The sequence below is a fragment of the Mustela nivalis genome (genome assembly GCF_964662115.1).
Source record: "Mustela nivalis genome assembly, chromosome: 9".
NCBI classification, from domain to species: Eukaryota; Metazoa; Chordata; class Mammalia; order Carnivora; family Mustelidae; genus Mustela; species Mustela nivalis.
In genome coordinates, this window is record NC_139028.1 from 37,612,775 (window position 1) to 37,628,876 (window position 16,102).

Here is a 16,102-nt window from a genome sequence, read left to right on the forward strand (position 1 = left end):
TTGGCTCAGTTTAGAGTTTTTGTCTGTGATGGCCCCATCATTAAGGAGGTGGGGGCATCATGAGGCCATGGAGGTTTTCCCACGGTGGGAGTATGTGAAGCTCCAAACCGCAAGGATTTGTTCTGCGGTACAGTCAAGACCTGTTGAATGGATCCAGGATGTCCCATTAGGAAGTTCTCCAGAGCAGGGTTCTAATGATGGATGCCTAGGCAGTCCACATCGCATTCCAAATGTCTCCTAGCGACAAGGCAGGTTCGATCTGCTGGTTCTGGGTAGCATCCGAGGGGGCTGTGTTGGAATGGACTCTCCTGAGAATCGGTCATAATGTGGGACTGTGTCCATGGATACCTTGGAATGGGACAGTGGCTCCGGGGCCCTGAAGGATTCTCCATTTTGAGGTTTTGACACAGCTCCAAAGAGCAAGATTCACATGTGGGGAAGAGATTTGTTCTGATTGGTGCCTCAGGAACCCCCATAAGCTAGTATTGGAAACCAGGCATCTGAAGAGAGCTCCCTGGAATCCAAACCAATTGATCCATTTCACTCCTAGGGTCCTGTCCTCTTCAATCTTCTCTGGGCACATCTGTCTATGGTTCTAAGTGGTGGTTGTTGCTCAGCTTGTGTCAGATCGACCCTCTTTGTCCCGGGTGGCCTAACCTAGTGGGATGGTCTCAGGGACTTTGAGGGTTTTACCTAATCTGTAGGGTTGTGGCCAATGGAATAGGCAGAATTCCCTTAGAGAGCGCTGTCACAGTCCTGATATGTGACCCCAGCTGTCCAGGTGATGGTTGGGAGATCCAGGATCAGGCTGTGTCAAAGAGGGCAATAGTACCCAGGCTAGACTGTTTAATTGGGGTAAAGTCTAGTAGCGTGCAGGTTGTTCCTCATTTGTCATTTCTGGGTGGCCCCACAGGGCAACATTTTTATTCAAGAGTGAAGGCAAAGTGCTGCACTGTGGCTCTGGAATTCCCAAACTGGAGGGCGTGTGGTCCAGGAGAGTGAGGATGGAAGTCTGAGAACACAAGCTACACTTAGGTTTTGGGGCAAGGGCACGGCAGGCACACTCTGAAGAGCTGAATCGAGATCTCGCGCATTTGAAGTCAAGGCGAGGATCAGCCATTAGCTCAGGTTGGAGTTTCTGTTCATGATCCATCTGCCTTCATGAAGATTGGGGGCATCATGTGGCCGATGAAGTTTTCCTACGATGTGAGTTGTAAGATGCTCCAATCTGCAAGGACTCCTTCTGCGGGACAGTTGAGAGCTGTTGGATGGCTCCAGGACGTCCCATACAAAATGACAGAAGAGTAGGGTTCTAAGGATGGATGTCTGAAGAGCCTGCCTCTCATTTCAATTGTCTCCTAGTGACAATGCAGGTTCGATCTGCTTGCTCTGCAGGAGCAACCGAGGGGGTTCAGTTGAAATGGACTCTCCAGAGGATGGGTCATAATGTGAGATTGTGTGTCCATAGAGACCTTGGAAAGGGGCAGTGGCTCTGGGTACCTGAAGGTTTCTTCTAGCTGGAGGTTTTGACACAGCTCCATAGAGCAAAATTCCCATGTGGAGACAAGATTTGTTCTGATTGGTACCTCTGGAAACCCCCATATGCAGGTATTGGTATCCAGGCTTCTGAGGAGAGATGCCTGGAAACAAAAGCAATGGATCCGATTAGGGCCTAGGTGCTTGTCCTGTTCAATCTTCTTTTCTATGGATATCTGTCTATGGGTCTAAGTGGAGGTAGTGGCACAGCTTGTATCAGATCACCCCTGTTTGTCCTGGACGGCGTACACTATTGGGATGGCCTCGGGAACTTTGAAGGTTTCTCCTAATCTGTAGGGTTGTGTCCAAAGGAGTGAGCAGAATTCCCTTGGATACGGCAGGCACAGTCCTGAGGTGTGGCTCCAGGGCCAGAGCCTGGAGGGTGTGTGGGCCAGGACTGTGGGTATAGGAGTCTGAATGAAAAACTCGCCTTATGTTTGTGAACATAGGTATGGAAGGCCCAATCTACAGACCATAAAGAGAATTTTTCAGGCTATGAACTAAGGGTGAGTGTGAGGCGCTTGCTCAGGCTTATGTCTCTGAATTTTGTGTCAACGGTGGCCATGGAACATTGGGCTGGCCTAATGGGCCATGGACGATTCTTTCTCTCTGGGGATTTGGCCTGATCCCAAGTGGTTGGGGGCGTTCTGTGTATGGGAGGAGTCCTTTCTGTATTTATTTACCTCAGGTATCCCACCAAAGAGGGATTCCAGAGCAGAGCCCTGAGTAGGGGTGATTAGATATCTCGACCTCTGGTTAAGATTTGGAGACTTGGGGCATGGCAAGCCCCATATGTAGGCTCTTGGTCCAGTCACTGAGGCTTTACTTGAGGACAGGGTTCATGCAGAGGGTCCCAATGTGTGTTTGTGCCCATTGCAGCCCTCAAGCATGGGCAGGGCCTCATGGGCCATGCTGGATTTTCCTATACTGATTGTTGGACAACATGCCTACCACAAGTTTCTGGCGAGGGGGAAGGAGAGCTCTGATTTCTGCATCATGTTCACCCATGGGAAGTGAGTGGAGATAAGATCTAGGTTTTTGAAGATTGAAAACCGAGTTTAGGAAAAGATGACAACCTAAGCCTTGGCGTGTCCAATGTGCTCAGTGTCTGGCCAGCTCTCTGGGTGTTGGTCACGAGGTCTGAGCTCAGGCTGTGCCAGACAGGGCATTAGTGCCCAGGGTAGACTGTATAATTGAAGTACAGATGAGTGGCGTGCTGGTTGATCCTCATTTGTGGTTTCTGGGTAGCCCCATAGGGCAACGTTTTTCTTCTGGAGGGCAGGCAGAGTGCTGCATTATGCTCCAGAAATCCCAAAGTGGAGGGCTTGTGGTCCAGAATTGTAAGGAAGGAAGTCTGAGAACACAAGCTAAGCTTAGGTTTCAGGGCGAGGTGGTGGCAGGCATACTCTGCAAAGCTAAATTGAAATCTCGTGCATCTGATGTCAGGGCGAGGATCAGATATAGTCTCAGGTTGGAATTTCTGTTCAGGATGGCCCCTTCATGAAGGTGGGGGGCATCATGGGGCCATGGAGGTTTTCCCACAATGGGAGTTATAAGATGCTCCAATCGGCAAGGATTCCTTCTACGGGACTGTTGAGACCGGTCAGATGGCTCCAGGATTTCCCATAAGGAACGACGGCAGAGCAGGGTTCTAAGGATGGATGCCTGGAGAGCCTGCCTTGCATTCCTATTGTCTTCTTGTGACAAGGCAGGTTTGATCTGCTTCCTCTGGGGGAACAACTGATGGGGCTGTGTTGAACTAGACTCTCCTAAGGATGGGTCATCATGTGTGTTTGTGTTCATGTAGACCTTGGAATGGGGCAGTGCCTCCGGGGACCTTAAGATTTCCCTTAACTGGAGGTTTTGATACAGCTCCAAAAAGCACATTTCTAATGTGGAGATGAGATTTGTTCTGATTGGTATCTCCGGAAGAACCAATATGCTGGTATTGGAAACCAGCCCTCTGAGGTGAAATGCCTGGAAACATAAGCAATGGATCAGATTAGGGCCTAGGTGCCTGTCTGGTTCAATCTTCTTCTCTGGGGATATCTGTCTATGGGTCTGAGTTGAGGTAGTTGCCTAACTTGGGACAGATCGCCCCTGTTTGTCCTGGGTGGCCGACATTATTGGGATGGCCTCGGGGACTTTGCATGTTTCTCCTAATATGTAGGATTGTGCCCAATGGAATGGGCAGAATTCCCCTGGAGAGGGCAGGCACAGTCCTGAGCCTTGGATCCAGGGGCCCCAGCCTGGAAGGTCTGTGGGCTAGTTCTGTGGGAACAGAAGTCTGAAAACCCAAACTTGGCTTAGGTTTGGGGATGTATGTATGACAGGCCGATCTATAGACCATGAGGAGAATTTTTTGGGCTATGAACAAAGGCCAAGTGTGAAGCGCTTGCCCAGGTTTTTGTCTCTGGATTTTGTGTCAAACATGGCTGTGGAATGTCGGGATGGCCTCATGGGCCATGGACGAGTTTTTCTCTCTGTGGATTTGGCTAGATACCAAGTATTTGGGGTCATTCGGTGGATGGGAGGGGTCCTTTCTGTATTTTTACTTTATGTGCCCCACCATAGAGGGATTCCAGAGGAGAACCCTGAATAGGGGTGACTAGACATCTCAACCTCTGGTAAGATTGGGGGACTAGGGGCATGACAAACCCCATATGTGGGCTTTTGGTCCCGGCCCTGAGAGGATTTACTTGAAGACAGGGTTCATGCTGTGGGTGCCAATGTGTGTTTGTGCCCGTAGTGGCCCTCAGGCATGGCCAGGGCTTCATAAGCCATGCTGATTTCTCCTACGCTGAATGTTGGACAAATTGCTAACCACAGGGTTTCTGGTCATGAGGAAAGAGGAGTTCTGATTTCTGCATCACGTACACTGTCTGGCAGTGATTGGAGATAAGGTCTAGGTTCTGATGCCTGAAAACCGAGGTTGGGAAGAGATGATGACCTAAGGCCATGGCGTGTCCTATGTGCTCAGTGTGCAGCCAGCTGTCCAGGTGTCGATCACGACGTCTGGGCTTAGGATGTGTCAGACAGGGCATTAGTGCCCAGGCTACACTGTATAATAATTGGGGTACAGTTGAGTGGCGTGCAGATTGATACTCATTTGGGGTTTCTGGATAGCCCCAGATGGTAAAGTTTTTCTTCTGGAGGGCAGGAAGAGTGCTGCATTGTGGATCCAGAATTCCCAGACTGGAGGGCTTGTGGGCCAGGAGTGTGAGGACGCAAGTCTGAGAACACAAGCTAGGCTTAGGATTCAAGGCGAGGGCACGGCAGGCACACTCTGCTGAGCTGAAACGAGATCTCATGCATCTGAAGTCAGGGAGAGGATCAGACATTGCCTCAGGTTGGAATTTCTGTCCATGATGTCCCCTACATGAAGATGGGGCATCATGAAGCCATGGAGGTTTTACCACAGTGCAAGTGTTTGATGCTGCAAACCAGAAGGATTCCTTCTGTGGGACAGTCGAGACCTATCGGATGGATTTAGGACGCCCAATAAGGAACTTTTCCAGAGCGGGCTTCCAATGATGGATTCCGGGGCAGCCCAAATCATATTCCAATTGTCTCCAAGTGACAAGGCAGGTTCGGTCTGCTGGCTAGGGGGGAGCAACCAAGGAGGCTGAGTTGAAATGGACTCTCCTGTAGATCGATCGTAATGTGGGATTGTGTCCATGGAGACCTTGGAATGGCGCAGTGGTGCCGGCATCCTGAAGGATTCTCCTAACCGGAGGTATTGACACAGTTCTGAAGAGAAATTTTCCAATTTGGAGACGAGATTTGTTCTGATTGGTGTCTCAGGAACCCCCATAAGCTGGTATTGGAAACCAGGCCTCTGAGGAGAGATGCCTGGAATCCAAAGCAATGGATCAGGTTAGGGCCTATGGGGCCTGTCTGCTTCAATCTTCTTCTCTGGGAACATCTGTCTACGGTTCTGAGTGGAGGTCGTTGCTCAGCTTGTGTCAGATAGCCCCTGTTTCTCCCGGGAGGCCTATACTATTGGGCTGGTCTTGGCGTTTTTGGAGGTTTCTCATAATCTGTAGTGTTGTGGCCAATGGAATGGGGAGATTTCCCTTGGAGAGGGCAGGCACAGTCCTGAGGTTTTTCCCCAACTCTGTTGGTGTTGGGTCAGGAGATCTGGGCTCAGGCTGTGTCAGAGAGGGCATTAGTGCCCAGGGTAGACTGTACAATTGGTGTACAGTCGAGTGGCATGCAGGTTGATCCTCATTTGGGGTTTCTGGGTAGCCCCATAGGGCAACATTTTTTGTCTGGAGGACAGTCAGAGTGCTGCATTGTGGCTCCAGAATTCCCCAAATGGAGGGCACGTGGCCCAGGAATGTGACGAAGGTAGTCTGAGAACACAAGCTAGGCATAGGTTTCCTAGCGAGGGCACGGCAGGCACACTCTGCTGAGCTGAATCGAGACCTCATGGATATGAATTCAGGAGTGAGGATCACACTTTGGCTCAGGTTGGAGTTTCTGTCCATTTCCTCCCTTCATGAAGGGCCAGATGCATTATGAGGCAATGGTGGTTTTCCCAAGATGGGAGTAGGATTCCTTCTGTGGGACAGTTGAGACCTGTCGAATGGCTCCAAGAAGTCCATTACGGAATGACGCCAGAGCAGGGTTCTAAGGATGGAATCATGGGCAGCTCTCCTTGCATTCCAATTATCTACTTGTTATAAGGCAGGTTCGATTGCTGGCTCTGGGGGACCCACTGAGGAGTCTGAGTTGAAATGGGGTCTCATGAGGATGGGTCGTAATGTGGGTTTGTGTCCATGGGGACCTTGGAATGGGGCAGTGGCTCCGTGTACCTGAAGGTTTCTCCTAACTGGAAGTTTTGACACAGCTCCAAAGATCAAGTTTCCCATTTGGAGACGAGATTTGTTCTGACTTATACCTCCAGGAACCTACATATGCTTGTATTGGAAACCAGGCCTCTGAGGAGAGATGCCTGGAAACCAAAACAATGGATCCAATTAGGACCTAGGTGTCTGTCTGGTACAATTTTCTTCTCTGGGGATTTCTGTCTATGGGTCTGAGAGGAGGTAGTTGCTCAGCTTGTGACATATCACCCCTGTTTGTCCTGGGCGGCTGACACTATTGGAATGGCCTTGGGGACTTTGGAAGTCTCTTCTAATCTCTCGGGTTGTGTCCAAAGGAATGAGCACAATTCCCATGGAGAGGACAGGCACAGTCCTGAGGTGTGGCTCCAGGGGCCCCCGCCTGGAGGGTGTGTGGGCCAGGACTGTGGGAACAGAAGGCTGAAAACCCAAACTCAGCTTAGGATTGGGGACGTAGGTATGGCAGGACCGATCTACAGACCTCGAGCATAATTTTTCGGGCTATGATCAACAGGCGAGTGTGAGGCACTTTTTCAGGCTTTTGTCTCCCAATTTTGCATCAACAGTGGCCGTGGAATGTCGGGCTGGCCTCATCGGCCAAAGACGAGTTTTCCTCTCTGTGTTTTGCCCTGATTCCAAGTTTTTGGGATCATTCTTTGGATGGTAGGAGTTCTTTCTCTATTCATTTTACCTTATGTGTCCCATCTCAGAAGAATTCCAGAGAAGAGCACTGAGTAGGGGTGACTAGACTTCTCGAGCTCTGGTTAAGATTGGGGGACTAGGCGCATGGCAAGCCCATATGCAGGCTTTTCTTCCAGTCCCTTAGAGGTTTTACTTGAGGACGGGGCTCACATTGAGGGTCCCTATGTGTGTTTGTGCCCATTGCGGCCTCAAGCATGGGCGGGGCCTCATGGGCGACGCTGGTTTCTTCTACACTGAACGTTGGACAACATGCCAACCACAAAGTTTCTGGCCACGGGGAAGGAGGATTTCTGATGTCTGCATCATGTTCACCCCTGCACAACGAGTGGAGATAAGGTCTAGGTTCTAAAGTTTGAAAACTGAGGTTGGGAAGAGATGACGACCTAAGGCCATATCGGGGCCGATGTACTCAGTGTGTGGCCAGCTGTCTGGGTGTCAGTCGGAAGATCAAGGCTCAGGCTGTGTCAGACAGGGCATTAGTGCCCAGACTAGACTGTATAATTTGGGTACAGTTGAGTGGTGTGCAGGTTGATCCTCATTTGGGGTTTCTGGGTAGCCCCATAGGGCAACGTTTTTCATCTGAAGGGCAGGCAGAGTGCTGCATTGTGGTTCCATAATTCCAAACTTCAGGGCTTCTGGGCCAGGAGTTTGAGGACGGAAGTCTGAGAACACAAGTTAGGCTTGGATTTCACAGCGGTGGCGGTGGCACGACAGGCACACTCTGCAGAGCTGAATCGAGATCTCGTGCATCTGAAGTCAGGGCAAGGACCAAACGTTCACTTACATTGGAGTTTCTGTCCATGATGTCCTCTACATGAAGGTGGGGGGCATCAGGAAGCCTTGGAATTTTTCCCATCGTGCGAGTGTGTGATGTTCCAAACCACAAGGATTCCTTCTGCGGGACATTTGAGACCTATTGGATGGATCAAGGATGTCCCATAAGGAATTCTCCATAGCAGGGTTCTATCGATGGATGCCTGGGCAGCCCAACTCGCATTCCAATTGTCTCCTGGCTACAAGGCAGGTTTAATCTGCTGGCTCTTGGGGATCAACCGAGGAAGCTGAGTTGAAATGGACTCTCCTGAGGATTGGTCATATTGTGGGTTTGTGTCCATTGAGACCTTGGAATGGGGCAGTGGCTCCGGTGCCCTGAAGAATTCTCCTAACCTGTGGTTTTGAGACAGCTCCAAAGAGCACGTTTCCCATGTGGATATGAGATTGTTCTTATTGCTGCCTCAGGAACCCCCATAAGCTGGTATTGAAAACCAAACGTCTGAGGAGAGATGCCTGGAATCCAAAGCAATGGATCTGTTTAAGGCCTAGGGGCCTGTACACTTTAATATTCTCCTCTGAGAGCCTCTGTATATGATTCAGAATGGAGGTCATTGCTCAGTTTGTGTCAGATTGCCCCTGTTTGTTCCGGGAGAGCAACACTATTGGGCTGGTCTCGGGGACTTTGAAGGTTTCTCCTAATCTGTAGGGTTGTGGCAAATGAAATGGGCAGGATTCCCTTGGAGAGAGCTGGCACAGTAATGAGGTGTGGCCCCAGCTGTCTGGGTGCTGGTCGGGAGTTCTGAGCTCAGGCTGTGTCAGACAGGGCATTAGTGCCCAGGATAGACTGTATAATTGTAATACAGTTGAGTGGCGTGCAGCTTGATCCTCATTTGGCATTTCTGGGTAGCCCCATAGGGCGTTTTTCTTCTGGAGGGCAGGCAGAGTGCTGCATCGTGTCCCCAGAATTCCGTAACTGGAGGGCTTGTGGGCCAGGAGTGTGAGGACGGATGTCTGAGAACAGAAGCTAGGCTTAGGTTTATGGACGAGGGCATGGCAGGCACACTCTGCAGAGCTGAATCGAGATCTCATGCATCTGAAGTCAGGGAGAGAATCAGACGTTGGCTCAGGATGGAGTTTCTATCCATTATGGCCCCTTCATGAAGCGGGGGGACCCAAGGCCATGAGGGTTTTCCCACATTGGGTTGTGTGATGCTCCAAACCACAAGAATTCCTTCTGTGGGACAGCTGAGAACTGTTGAATGGATCCAGGACGTCCCATAAGGACCTTATGCAGAGCAGGGTTCTAAAGATGGATGTCTGGGCAGCCCAATTCGCATTCCAATTTTTCCCTAGGGACAAGGCAGGTTCAATCTGCTGGCTCTGTGGGAGCAACCGAGGGGGCTGAGTTGAAATGGACTCTCCTGAGGATCGGTCATAATGTGGATTTGTGTCCATGGAGACCTTGGAAAGAGCCAGTGGTGCCGGCGCCCTGAAGGATCTCCTAACCTGAGGTTTTGAGACAGCTCCAGAGAGCAAGTTTCCCATGTGGTGTTGATATTTGTTCTGATTCGTGCCTCAGGAACCACAATAAGATGGTATTGGAAACCAGGCATCTGAGGAGAGATGTCTGGAAACCAAAGCAATGGATCAATTTAGGACCTAGGGGCCTGACTGCTTCAATCTTATTCTCTGGGAACATCTGTCTAAGGTTCTGAGTGAAGGTCGTTGCTCAGCTGGTGTCAGATCGCCCTGTTTGTCCCGAGTTGCTGACACTATTGGGATGGTCTTTGGTTCTTTGGAGGTTTCTCCTAATATGTAGAGTTGTGGTCAATGGAATGGGCATAATTTCCTTGAGAGGGCAGGCACTGTCCTAAGGTGTGACTCTAGGGACCCCATCCTGGAGGGTGTGTGGGTCAGGGCTGTGGGGACAGAATTCTGAAAACACAAACTCGTCTTAGGTTTGGGGACATAGTATGGCAGGCACAATCTACAGATGGTGAGTAGAACTCTTCGTGATATGAACAAAGGGCGAATGTGAGATGCTTCCTCAAGCTTTGTCTCAAGATTTGGTGTCAACAATAGCCGTTGATTGTCGAGGTGGCTTCATCGGCTATGGATATCTATTGCTCTCTGGAGATTTGGCCCGATCCCAAGAGTTAGGGGTCATTCTTTAGGATGGGAGGAGTACTTTCTGTTTGTTTTTGTTTTGTTTTGTTTTGTTTTTACCTCAAGTGCCCCACCAAAAGACGGATTCCAGAGAAGAGCCCAGGGCAGGGGTGACTGGACAACTCGACCTATGGTTTAGAATGGGGGCCTAGGGGCATGGCAAGCCCTATATGCTGGCTCTTGGTTCAGCCACTGAGAGGACTTACTTGAAAACAGGGCTCACGCTGAGTGTCACAATGCGAGTTTGTGCCCAACCTGGTCCTCAAGCATGGGTGGGGCCTCATAGGCCATGCTGGTTTCTCCTACTCTGAACATTCAACAACATGTGAACAACATGATTTCTTGCCATGTGGAAGTTCTGATTTCTGCATCACGTTCAATCCTGGACAATGATTGGAGATAAAGTCTAGGTTCTGAAGCCTGAAAACCGAGGTTGGGAAGAGATGATGACATAAGGCCATGGTCATGTCCGATGTCCTCAGTGTGAAGGCAGCTGTCTGGGAGTCAGTCGGGAGGTCCGGACTCAGGTTGTGTCAGACAGGGCATTAGTGCCAAGTGTAGACTGTATAATTGGGGTAGAGTTGAGTGGCATGTAGGTTGATCCTCATTTGCAGTTTCTGGGTAGCCCCATAGGGCAACGTTTTTCTTCTGGGGTGCAGGCAGAATGCTGCATTGTGCCTCTGGAATTTCCAAACTGGAGGCACACTCTGCAGAGCTGAATCGAGATCTTGTGCATCTGAACTAAGGGCGTGGATCAGTCTTTGGCTCAGGTTGGAGTTTCTGTCCATGATGCCCTCTTCATGAAGGGGGAGGTTCTCAATAGGCCATGTAGGTATTCCCACAATGGGATTTGTGAGATGCTCCAAACTGCAAGTATTCCTTCTGTAAGACCCACGAGAACTTTTGGATGGCTGCCGGAGGTCCCATACGGAAATAACTCCATGAGCGGATTCTAAGGATGGATATGTGGTGTGCCCACCTCACATTCCAATTATTACCTAGCGACAAGACAGGTTCGATCTGCTGGCTCTGGGGGAGCATCAGAGGGGGCTGAGTTGAAATGGACTCTCCTGAGGATGGGTCATATTGTGCGTTTGTGTCCATGGAGACCTTGGAATGGGGTGGTGGATCCGGGGCCCTGAAGGATTCTCCTAACCGGAGGTTTTGACAGAGCTCCAAAGATTATGTTTCCAATGTGGAGACGAGATTTGTTCTGATGAGAACCTCAGGAATCGCCCATATGCTGGTATTGCAAACGAGGCCTCTGAGGAGAGATGTCTGGAAGCCAACGCAATGGATCCAATTAGGGCCTAGGGGCCTACCCGGTTCAATCTGATTATCTGGGGCCATCAGTCTACAGGTCATATTGGAGGTAGTTGCTCAGCGTGTGTCACATGGCCCTTCTTTGTCAGATCGCCCTTGTTTGTCCCGGGCTGCCTACACTATTGGGATGGACTTAGGGACTTTGGAGGTTTCTCCTAATCTGTATAGTTGTGGCCAATGGAATGGGCAGAATTCCCTTGGAGAGAGCAAGCACAGTCCCGAGGTGTGGCTCCAGAGGCCCCAGCCTGGAGGGTGTGTTGGCCAGGGCTGTGGTGACAGAAGTCTGAAAACACAAACTCGGCTTAGGTTTGGGGACGTAGGTATGGCAGGCATGGTCTATAGACCTTGAGGAGAACTCTTGGGAATATGAACAAAGGGCAAGTGTGAGGCGCTTGCTCAGGCTTTTGTCACTGGATTTTGTGTCAATGATGGCCGTGGAATGTCGGAGTGGCCTCATGGGACATGGATGAGTTTCCCTATTGGTGATTTGGCCCGACTCCAAGAGTTTGGGTTCATTCTGTGGTATGGGAGGAGTCCTTTCTTGTGTTTTGTTTGTTTGTTTGTTTGTTTTACCTCAGGTGTTCCACCAAAAGAGGGATTCCAGAGAAGAGCACTGGAGAGGGGCAACTGGTTAAGAATGGGGGCCTACGGCCATGAAAAGCCCCATATGCTGGCTCTTGTTCTAGCCACTGAGAGGTCTTACTTGAGGACAGGGCTCACGCTGAGGGTCACAATGCGTGTTTGTGCAAAACAAGGCCCTCAAGCATGGGCGGGGCCAGCTGGGCATGCTGGTTTCACCTACACTGAACATTGGACAACATGCCAACCACAAGGTTTGTTTCCATGGGGAAGGAGGAGTTCTAATTTCTGCATCACGTTCACCCCTGGGCAATTACTGGAGATAAGATGTAAGCTCTGAATCCTGAAAACAGAGATTAGGAAGAGATGACAAACTAAGGCCATGGAGGGTCCCATATCGGAAGTGTGAGGCCAGCTGTCTGGGTGTCCGTCGGGAGGTCCGGGCTCAGACTGTGTCAGACAGGGCATTAGTGCCCAGTGTAGACTGTATCTATGGGGTGCAACTGAGTTGCATGCAGGTTGATCCTCATTTGGGGTATCTGGGTAGCCCCATAGGGCAATGTTTTTCTTCTGGAGGGCAGGCAAAGTGCTGCACTTTTGTTCTGGAATTGCCAAAATGGAGGGCTTGTGGGCCAGGAGTGTGAGGATGGAAGTCTGAGAACAAAAGCTAGGCTTAGGTTTCGTGGCGAGGGCATGGCAGACACACTCTTCAATCTGAATCGAGATCTCGTGCATCTGAATATGGGGATTTCCAATCGTTAGTTCGTATTTGAGGATGAAATTGTAAACCAAAGCTATGGTTCAATTCAGTGCCAAGAGAAAAGAAGTTCCAGTGTGCAGTGGCTGATTCCAAATATCCGAATCTTCTCTGGGGACATCCATCTACAGTATGATTGGAGGCAAATGCTCAGCTGGTGTTAGCCTGCCCTTGTTTATCCTGGTTGGTCTACACTATTGGGATGGCCTCCTTGACTTTGGAGGTTTCTCCTAATTTTTAAGATAGTGGATAATGGAATGGGCAGAATTCCCGTGGAGTGGGCAAGCACAGTCCTGATGTGTGGCTCAAGGGGGCCCAGCATGGAGGGTGTGTGGACCAGGATGGGCCGAGCAGATTGATCCTCATGTGGGGTTTCTGACCAGAATGCCAGAACAGGGATTCCAGAGACGGGCTCTGGGTCTGGTCACCTGGAAAATCCCACCAAGTTTTAGGATTTGTGCCTAGAGGTGTACCAGGCCTGCAATGCGGGATCATGGTGGTGCAACTGAGAGGGTTTGTTTGAAAACATGCTCAGGCTGAGGGTCACAATGCCTGTTTGTGCCCAGGGTGGCCCTCAGGAATGGACATGGTCTCATTGGTCTTGTAACTCCCTCCCCCTTTGAGGGTTGGACAACCATCCCAACAGCCAAGTTTCCTGCCATGAGGAAGGAGGAGTTCTCTATTGTATTTCAGGTTCCCCCATTGGTAGGGATTCCAGCAATGGTCTGGGCACAGGTGCCTTAATACCAAGGATGGGTAGAGATGACGTACTAGGGCCATGGCAATCCTAAATGCTAGATGTGGGGACCACTCTCTGGTGGCTGACACTAGGTCGGGGCTAGGCTCTGTCAGACACAGCACTTGTGGCTAGGGAAACCTATAAATTGGTGTTCCCTTTAGGGCTGAGCAGATTGATCCTCTTGTGGGGTTTCTGGCCAGAATCACCAGGCACTTCTTTCTATAGGGAATGCCGAATGCTGCGTTGTTGCTCCAGAATTCCCTATCAAGAGGGCTTGGGGACCATTCGGGTGAGGATGGAATTGTAAACACAAGCTATGGTTCAATTCAGTGCCAAGCGGAAAAAAGTTCCAATGTGCAGCGGCTTATTCGAGATATCCAGCACCTGAGTAAGGGGGGATTTCAGATATTTGCTCACACGGGAGTTTGTGTCTATGATGACTGACAAATGGAGGGGTGGCGTCAAGAGGCCATGGAGGGGTTTTCACGTTGAGGCTTTGAGGCTGCTCCAAACAGCAAGGTTTCATTCTACTGGACAGCTGGAGTCTGGTTTATTTGCTCCAGTGTCCCCCATGTGGTATGTTTGGGTATCAGAGCTCTACCGCATGGATGCCTGGAAAGCTCAATTCCATTGACCATTGCAGCTGAGGAACATGGCAGGTTTGTTCTGGTGTCTCTGGAGCGAAGTACCAAGTCCCTGAGTTGACATGTAATCTCCTGCAGATGGGCCACAATGCTGGTTGGTTACCAGTGAGATCTTAGAATGTGCTCGTTGCTAAGGTGCTGTGCAGTATTCTACTACCCTGGGGTTTGGTACAGATCGAAGGGCACGGTTTCCTTCTGGAACAGGAGATGTTCTGTTGTGTGGCCCAGGGACCACATGTTGTATCGTTAGTTCGTATTCCAGAACAGGCCTCTGAGGACAGATGTCTGCAAACCGAATTTAGGGTTCCAATGAAGTCCTAGGGGCATGTTAGGTTCACTATTCTGACTCAGAACCATTGATTTGGCTGTCTGCCTGGATGTAGGTGATCAGGGTGTTTCAGACTGCGCATTTGAGTTCAGAGTGGCCGACAATATTAGGGTATGCTCAGGGACCTTGCAGGTGTCTGTTAATCTAGAAGGTTTGGGCAACTGTGATGGTGACAGTTTCCTTGGGGATGGCAGGTACAGTCCTGTGGTGTGTATCCAGAGACCCCATCCTGGAGGGCATGTGTGCCATGGTTTTGGTAGAGAAGTCTGTAAACACAAATTCAGATTAGGGTTAGTGGCGAGGTGATCACAGGCCCAATGTACAGATCTGGAGGGCAGCTCGTCTGGAACTGTAATTAGGCTGACTGGAAGGCGGTAGCACAGGCTTTTCTCTCTGGATTGTCGGTCCAGGATGGACTCGGAATGCTAGTGTGTTCTCATGGGTCCATTTGAGACTTTTCCTCTCTATGGATCCTTGTGGCTCCTCATAGTTTGGTGGCTTTTCCGGGGAATGGAAGAGTGCTGTTTTCCATATTAGGGGTGCCCCAAAACAGGGATTCCAGAGATGGGCTCTGGGTCTGGTCACCTGGAAAATCCCGCCAAGTTTTAGGATTTGTGCCTAGAGGTGTACCAGGCCTGCAATGCGGGATCATGGTGGTGCATCTGAGAGGGATTGTTTGAAAGCATGCTCAGGCTGAGGGTCACAATGCCTGTTTGTGTCCAGGGTGGCCCTCAAGACTGGGCGTGGTCTCATTGTTATTGTATCTGGCTCTCCTTTGAGGGTTAGATACCCATCCCAACAACCAGGTTTATTGCCATGGGAGAGAGAGATTATCTATTGTGCTTCATGTTCCCCCATTGGCAGGGATTCCAGCAAAGGTCTGGAGACAAGTGCCTGACACCAACAATGGGTAGAGATGACGTACTTGGGCCATGACCATCCCAAATGCTAGATGTGGAGCCCGCTCTCTGGTGACTGACACTAGGTCGGGGCTCAGGCTATGTCAGACACAGCACTAGTGACTGTGGAAGCCTATAAATTGGGGTTGACTGGAGGGCCTAGCAGATTGATCCTCATTTGGCTATCTGGGAAGACTCACCAAGAACTTTTTCATTCGATGGGGAAGGCAGAATGCTGCATTGTGACTCCAGATTTCCCTATCAAGAGGGCTTGGGGACCAGGAGGGTGAGGATAGAATTGTTAACACAAGATAGGGTTCAATTCAGTTCCAAGCAGAAGGCAGTTCCAATGTGGAGCAGTTTATTCGAGACATTCAGTGGTGGCATAAGGGTGGATGTCAGATGTTTGCTCACACTAGAGTTTGAGTCTAGGATGACCGACAAATGGAGGGGTGGCGTCAAGAGGCCATAGAGGAGTTCACACGCTGAGGCCTGTGAGCTGCTCCAAACAGTAAGGTTTCCTTCTACTGGGCAGTTGAAGTCTGGTTTGTTTGCTCTAGGTTCCCCCATGTGGAAAGTTTGTGAAGCAGAGCTCTCCGGCATGGATGCCTGGAAAGCACAACTCCATTGACCATTGTAGCTGAGGAAATGGCAGGTTTGTTCTGGTGCCTCTGGGGCGAAGTTCCAAGGCCTTGAGTTGACATGGAATATCTTGCAGATAAGCCACAATGCTGGTTTGTTACCAAGGACATCTTAGAATGTGCTGGTTGCTAAGGTGCCATGCGGGATCCTCCTACCCTGATGATTT